The 8,422-nt window shown below is 41.7% G+C and overlaps 1 pseudogene; it reads left to right on the top strand.

The window, feature by feature from the left end:
• The first annotated feature begins 5,752 nt into the window (after positions 1-5,752).
• On the top strand, positions 5,753-6,149 carry LOC102261594 (annotated as a pseudogene).
• The last annotated feature ends 2,273 nt before the right edge of the window (positions 6,150-8,422 follow it).

The following is an 8,422-nucleotide window of genomic DNA, read 5'->3' as shown; positions in this document are numbered from 1 at the left end:
GAAAGCCATTTCTCGTAATAGGGAAATGATTAAGCAAATGACTGTCCATTAATGGAATAGAATATTAGGAAGTTATTGATATATATTGTGTGAAAAACAATATGCGTACTTTGATGCTCAGTAACAAAAGCAAATCACAAAATTACTTGTATAGTATGATTATGACTATGTACCGATATGTATTAGTTAGAGAAAACTATGTACCAGGTGTAGTACTATGTATAATAGACACAAAGGTGAGAATATCTGGTCCCCTGCTCTGAAGAAGGTTCAGTCTAAATAGAAGTCATGCAAACAAACCAAAAGTTATAATTCACAAAATGCTTTTGGAGGACAGAAGGAACATTAAACCTGCTGAAGAAGTGAGGAAAGACTTCACAAAAGGACATGGCATACTAGTATGTGGACAATAATGAAAAGGAAAATGAAAAAATCAGTTGTATTAGAGCGGGGAGGTTAGGAGTCATTTATCTTTGCACTTTCAGCTTTCTTATAATGTTAAATATTTTTATAATAAAAAAATTGAAGATGTAAAAATGAAACCTTCTATATCTGGCCACTGTGGGAAAGTTTTGTATGAAACAAACCACAAATATGTTGTAAAAATAAAGAAAACAAAATTTTAATGAAAATAAAAAAGGTTCTCTGGACATTCTTACCCCTTCTTGCTTCACTTAGAGAGGAGGCAGGCAAACCGCCCCCCCCCACCCTGAGTGGAAACCAACATCTTCTGGTCTCCCAGCATGACACCACACTTAAGAATCTCAGAGCAGCGAAAGGGGGTTGGGGGCAGGAAGAGATTAACCAAATAATTTATATGCATATATGCATTGCCCATGGACACAGACAATAGTGTGGTGAAGGTGGGGGGAAGGGGATTAATGGGGAAAAAAGAGGACATCTGTAATACTTTCAACAATAAAGATAAATTTAAAAATATATTTTCCAGATTGTGGCTGATTTAGCTCTTGCAATGGGATTATTATTGATAACCTGGAATCTTTTTTTACCCTGAAGGTAGGAAGTGGCCATATTAGCAGAACTCCTCATATCCTCATGGGGGACACTGGTGGATTGAATGGTAGCCCCCCAAAAATATGTGTCCATGTCCTAATGTCCAGAAACTATAATTGTGACCTTATTTGGAAAAAATGTTCTTTGCAGATGTCATTAGGCTAAGGATTTTGAGATGAGATCATCCTAAATTTAGGTTAGGCCCCAAATCCAATAACCCGTGGCTTTATAAGAGAAAGGCAGAGGGAGATTTGAGTCACAGACATATAGGGGAGAAAACCATGTGAAGATGGAAGCAGAATTTAGAACATGCAGCCCCAAGATAAGAAATGCCTAAAGCCAGCAGAAGCTGAAAGAGATAAGGAAGGTGTGATGGTTAATTTTATGTGTCAACTTCATTGGGACACAGGATGCCCAGATAATTGGTGAAACATTATTTTAGATATGTCTGTGAGGGTGTTTTGGCTAAGATTAACATTTAAATCAGTGGACTTTGAGTAAAGCAGAGTGCCCTCCATAATGCAGGTAGGTTTCATCTAATCAGTTGAAGGCCTCTACAGAACAAAACGACTGGCCTTCCCACCCACACCTCCACAACCCCACCTCTCCTCCACCCCAGCAAGAGAAAATTCTGCCTTGACCTGAGACTTTGGCTCTTCCATGTTTTATAGCAGACTGTTACACTGGCTCCCCTGAGTCTCCAGCTTCCAGCCTACCAGTCCACCCTGCAGAGTTTGGAGTTGCCAGCCTCCATATTCCTTATAATTTCTCTCTCTCTCTCTCTCTCTCTCTCTCTCTCTCTCTCTCTCATTTTTCGATATACATTTCCTATTGGTTCTGTATTGGTTCTGTTTCTGTGGAGAAGGCTGACTACACAGGAAGATCCTCCTCTAGAGGCTTCAAAGGGAGCATGGTCCTGCCAACATCTTGATTTCAGACTCCTGTCCTCCAGAACTGTGAGAAAATACATCTCTGTTGTTTTAAACCATTTAGCTTGTGGTAATTTCTTATGGTAGTCCCAGGAAACTAGGACAGTTACTGTGGCCTCTGACATTACAAGGACCTGGGACAGGTGGCCTTTGGAACATTTTCAGAAATGGGTGTCCCTGGGTATTTGTAAGCCCAACATATGAGTCAGGACATGTGTAGAAGTAAGAAAGCACAGTGTCCTGGATTCAAATTCTGGTTCTAGCACTTACCACCTAGGTGGACTCAGGAACCTCACTTAACCTCTACAAAGCTATTTCTTCATCAAAGCAATGAGGATACTGCTTATATTTCTGGAGTTCTTTGAAGAATAGAGATAATGTAGGTAAAGTGCTGGGCCTACAGCAGTGATGATAAATTGTGTCTCTTCTTCTCTCCCTCTCACCTCCCCCTACTTTCCTTGCATATGAAAGCTCTGTAGATAATTCTTCCAATCCTACCTGACCTGACATCCCTTGACTCCAACCAGAATGCCTTAATCCATTTTCCCCAGCTTGTGTAGTTAGCATGTCATTACTGCCTCAGTGTTTCGCACCCCTTTACCCTACCTACCAAAACCCTATTCCTCCTGAAAGGCACATCTCATACTCCCCTGCTCCAAAAAGTCTTCTGTCAACACTTAGCCCATGGTCCACCCTCCCTCCTCTGAGCTCCTATAACACACATTCTCTAAACAGTTACTCTATTAGTGAGTACAATACTGCCTTACATTGCTTCTGCTATGCAGTCAGTTCCCAGCATGCAATGAGGCACTGTTTGGGAACTGGAAACCATTTCCCATAGACACACTGTTACGGTTGATAGACTAAAAGTAAGCTCAATATTCTATTCAGCTTTCATCTTCTGGAAAGCAGTTCCTACATACATTCCAAGTATTATAATTATGATCCATTATGTATCAGGAGAAGCAAAATAGATGGTGACCCTCTGTTCTGGCTTAATCTTCTTGCATAGTTGCCTCTTCAGCTAATATTCATGGACCCAACAAACCTGCCTGTCACCCAGGTTCATGGGGCCTTCTGGGAATCTGACTCATTGTGCTGGAAGGGGCTTCAGAGAGTGACCAGGGCCAGCACCCTGATGCCAGCCAGGGCCAGGAGCAAACTACCCAGTCAAATAGTAACAGGTGTCAAGAAAGAGGCCACCAACCCAGCTGGGCACCTGGCCCAGAGCTAAATGAGCCTGAGAGGCAAGAAGGACTTCCCCAGATCCAAGAGGAATGAATGGGCCTTCTTGCCCTTGTTTGTGGCCTGCTGCTCCTGGTGGTGGTGGCCAACTCCAGAGGGACTGGAAGAAGAGGAGGTCTGGCCTGCATCTTTCCTGGAACAGGTTGCCTTCCCAGCCCAAGCCTTTGCCCTTTCCTGGGGGAGTTTAGGGCTGGGGGTTCTCCTTCTGGCCCACATGGAGACAAAGAGCAGCTCAGCACTTTGCCTGGGGCAGAGTAGACAAGACTGAGGTCTGGATTAGCTCTTTTAACTCCTCAAAATCTGCTACGCCGCAGTGGGTCTCAACCTTCTGGCCCTTTAAATATAGTTCCTCATGTTGTGACCCAACCATAAAATTATTTTCGTTGCTACTTCATAACTGTAATGTTGATACTGTTATGAATCGTGATGTAAATATCTGATATGAAGGATAGTCCTAGGCGACCCCTGTGAAAGGGTTGTTCGACCGCCAAAGGGGTCAAGACCCACAGGTTGAGAACCGCTGTACGGAATCCTCAAACTAACAAAATCAGCAACACCTGGGAGCTTATTAGAAATGCAGACTCTCAGCCCCCACCCCTACACCTACTCCTTCAGAATTTGCATTTTAATGAGATCCCCAGGTGATTCCTAAGCGCATTAAAGTTTGAGAAGCACTGCCTTAATTGTTAAAGGCGGAATGAAATGAAACCTAGATTTTCAATCTGATGAATTGGGAAAGTAATGGTGGATTCCAGCCATGGTCAAAGCATAAAAAGTTCAGAGACAAGGCAGGTATGGATGAAAGTCCCGCCCTCTGCAGCCCAACCCAGACTTCTCAAAGGCCCAAGAGGTGGAGTTTCTGTCCGTGATGAGTGTTCATAAACCAGGCACTGCCTCTGTGTGTGCATGCTTGTGCTTATCTTATCTTCTCAACGAAACTGTAAGGCTTAAAAGGACAGGAACCATATTGTATATGTGAGTGTATATATTATGGAAGTACAATGATATATAATTACTGAGTACAAGTTCTGAAGTAGACACGGACCTGCCTTCTGGGCCCAGAATTTCCACTGATTTATTGTGTGTTCTTAGCCATGATGTGTGGTCTGTTGGAGCCTCAGTTTCTTCATTCATATTGCTAGTGCTAGTGAAAACCTACCTCCTAGCATTGCTGGAGGATGAAATGAGTAAACAGCAGAAATGTACCTGGTACATAATAGGCCCTCAATGAAACAGTCACACCTTTCCTTTTGAATCTCCCTACACACACACACACACACACACACACACACACACCCCACCAGGGCCTAGCTCCAGCCTAGCAAATTTTATTTTACTTTATTTTATTTTATTTTTTATATTTATTGTTGAGAGTATTACAGATGTCTCCCATTTTCCCCTCATTGACCCCCTCCACTCAGTTCCCACCCTGCCCCAGGCCTTCACCACACTATTGTCTGTGTATATGGGTTATGCATATATGCATATAAGTTCTTTGGTTAAACTCTTCCTGTTCCCCCACCCCCTTCTCTCGGAGATCCCTCAGTCAGTTCCATGCTTTCATGCCTCCAGGCCTAATTTGTTCATCATTTTATTTTGTTCATTAGATTCCACATATAAGTGAGATCATGTGATACTTGTCTTTCTCTGACTCAAGCTCATTTTAAATGCTAAATAAAAATATGCTAGGTGATTGGTCATCTTGACAGTCCTGACTAAAATGCATTTTAAGTGAACGACACTGAATGTTTTCTTACTGTTTTTCCAAATATCAAAGCAAATCATTCTTGTTATGGAAATGTTTGAAAAACGCAGGAAAGTACATATAACTCTGGAACTTCCCTTTCTGCCACCAAGTGGCTGGGGGATGATGCTCAGGTGCATTCAAGATTATGCTCCATTTTGTACTTCTTAATGGTAGTTACAAAACAGTCACAGGGATATAAAGTACAGCACAGGGAATATAGTTGAGCTGTTGGGTTCATTGTCAATGAATGAATTCACGGACAAGGGAGGGCAAGCAAAGGGAAGCGAAGTTTATTACAGAGAAAGTAACAAAGCTCTCGGCACTTGAGAGGGGTTGCTGCAGAAGCTCACCAGTCTAGGAGTTTATATTTTCCTGCTCTTGCTCTCTATTGGCTCTTTCAAAAACAAAACAAACAAACAAAAACACCAGCTAATCTCCTGTTGCCCTCATCTCCCCACTTTTAGTCCCAGCTCTTGGGTTCAGTGGGAAGGGCCGCTCTGTGGTTGACTGGTACATTCTACCTACTATGCTCACATCCTGACCATCTGGCTCATCTCTTCTTTATCTACCATCTTCCCTCCCCTGGACCCTTACCCTAAACTGCCTGATCCCATCTAACTCCTCATAGTCAATAATATTATAATAATGATGTATGGTGCTAGGTGGGTACTGGAAGTATTGGGGGGAACACATTGTAAAATATGTGATTGTCTAACCACTATACTGTACATCTGAAATTAATACAAAATAAGATCGAATGTAAGCTGTGGTTGGAAAATAAAATTTAAAAGAAATCCTACTTCACTTGTAACCCACCATGGCTGAGGAAGGCATTGTTGCTAGAGGTGTAATGGATGTTAGTACTAATTTGCAAGCTGTACTGAATACCAGAATCATCCACGAGGGCCTAGCATGAAAAATTTGCCAAGTTGCCAAAGCCTGAGACCAGCACCAAGCCCATATGTGTGTGTTTGCAACCATCCAACTGCAGTGAGACTGTGTATGTCAAGTTGGTGGAGACCCTTTGTGCTGAACACCAAATCAACCTAATTAAGGTTGATGACAACAAGAAACTAGAGGAGTGAATAGGCCTCTGTAAAATTGACAGAGAGGGAAAACCCCATAAACTGGTTGGTTGCAGTTGTGTGATAGTTAAGGACAAAGAGTCTTAGGTCAAGGATGTCATCCAGGAGTACTTCCAATGCAAGAAATGAACAAATAAAATACTTGGCTCTTGTTTCTTAAAAAAAAAGTCTAAAAAATAGTCTATAATATATTCACCCAGCAATACAGCATAATACTAACATTTTGGAGTATTTGGACCATAATAGTTATCTGTTATTACTGTCTCTGAAGACAATAGGCCAGCTAAGTTTCCTTCCTGGCTGAGTACTGAGTTTGGGGCTTCTGGAAACCTGTGCCTTTAAACCAGCCAAACTAAGATATTTTCTTGGTTCCACGGCTCACCTCTGTTACTCCAATTTCTAAATGTGTACCACACAACCACATTTTTGAAGACTGTACAGAACAGATAGTGGTAAAATAAGAACACATTTGTTCTAGTGACCAGTCAAACATAATCTATATTTCAAACCCAACATTTTTTTAGTGAAATAACGAGTTGAAATAAGGGGCTAAGAGACAAGTGCCTTTGAAAATTAACTTTGGCTTTGTCTACTACAAACCCTCCAAGCTTCGCAGTTTTCACTTTTTAAAAAATATTTATATATATTTTAAAATATATTTTTTTATTGATTTCAGAGAGAAACAGGGAGGGAGGCAGAGATAGAAACATCAATGATGAGAGAAAATCACTGATCAGCTGCCTCCTGCATGCCCCACACTGGGGATTGAGCCCACAACCTGGGCATGTGCCATGACCTGGAATTGAACTGTGACCTCTTGGTTGATAGGTTGATGCTCAACCACTGAGCCACACCAGCCAAGCCAGAGTTTCTACTTTTATTGGGTGAGAGGAGGTACTGGAAATTGAGCAGAAGACACATTATTTCATTGATCTAGGGGAGAGTAAATTATATTTAGCCAAACAGAAATCCTTGAAATTTCACAATCACTATGCTGGTCCAAAGAGGAGTTGGTATCCTGAAGGAGGCAGTGGTGAAGCTCTAAGACACTGGGCCTTCAAATAGCTGAGGATTTAGGAATCAGAATTCTTGTTAGGCCTTGATCAGCAACCTTCAGGGACAACTTGTTCAGATTCAGACTGGGAATCTGGGGACCTTCAGTCCTACCTCCCAAAATAATTTGAGCATATGGGCCATTGGTCTCTCCAGTCTTTTTATGCCCAGGCCTGACCCCTAGACTTTCATGATCTGGATAAATGCTGTTTCTCTTCCTCCTTCAACCAAATCTTGTTCTTGATCCTGACGATGCTAGGTTTAAAGTATGAAGACATGGTTTCAAATCTTCCTCTCTGCTACTTGTAATATATATTACAAGTGAGGCCTTGGCTGCAACACTGAACCCCTCATATTGTCAGTTTCCACATCTGTAAAATGAGTATAAGGATATAATGCATCTCCTTCAGTTATTGTGAGGATTTATTGAGATAACCTCCAAAAAGTGAGCACAGGGAAAGTGTTCAATAAATAAGAGTCAGAATAGAGGATTCCTTTCCCCCTGTACCTGACAGACTGTCATTTCTTTAACTAATCCAAAATTCACTTCTCTTTCATCTCTTCGCCAAATCCTTGATGCTGATTTCATGTCTGGAGTCCAGCCTCTTTGCTTTCAATTGGTCCAAACCACTGCTTCTAAATACATCTTTCTCACACCTGTAGCTTGGACCACATCAAGGGGCTTGGTTCCACTATTAGCCCCTCCCAAACTCATCCCCTACTCCCCTTTCTTTTCCTCTCCATGGAGAATTTTCATGCATTTCTTCCAATTCACCATTTGTTCTTTAACTTCATTACAGGTAAAACCTCCCAGTTTTTTAAAAAAATATATTTTTATTGATTTCAGAGAGGAAGGGAAAGGGAGAGATAGAAACATCAATGATGAGAGAGAATCATTGATTGAGCCTACAACCTGGGCATGTGCCCCTGACCGGAACCGAACCTTGGACCTTTCAGTCCACAGGCCAATGCTCCATCCACTGAGCCAAACCAGGTAGGGCAAAACCTCCCAGTTTTTATTCACTAAGCCCTCTTTCGTCATTCAAATTCTACTCACTTCAAAAGGCTTGCTTAAAAAACAAAAGCAGAAAAATAATATTTATCAAGGTCAAGGGGGGAAAAAGCATTTCCCTTCACTGTAAATCAAAGCATAGTTACCCTGAAAAAAACAAAAACCAACAACCAACATTTTTAAAAAGATGCTAGCCTGTTCTGGGAAGGGTGTGATAAAAGGACACTCTGACCGGCTGCAGGTAACAGTGTATATTGGTTCAACCCTTTGAGAAGCATTTGGGCAAGATTTATGGAACCATAAATATGTTCACACTCATTAACCCCATATTTCAATT

This window comes from Myotis brandtii, unplaced genomic scaffold (genome assembly GCF_000412655.1).
Source record: "Myotis brandtii unplaced genomic scaffold, ASM41265v1 scaffold393, whole genome shotgun sequence".
NCBI lineage: Eukaryota > Metazoa > Chordata > Mammalia > Chiroptera > Vespertilionidae > Myotis > Myotis brandtii.
This window is presented reverse-complemented; position numbering and strand designations above follow the sequence as displayed.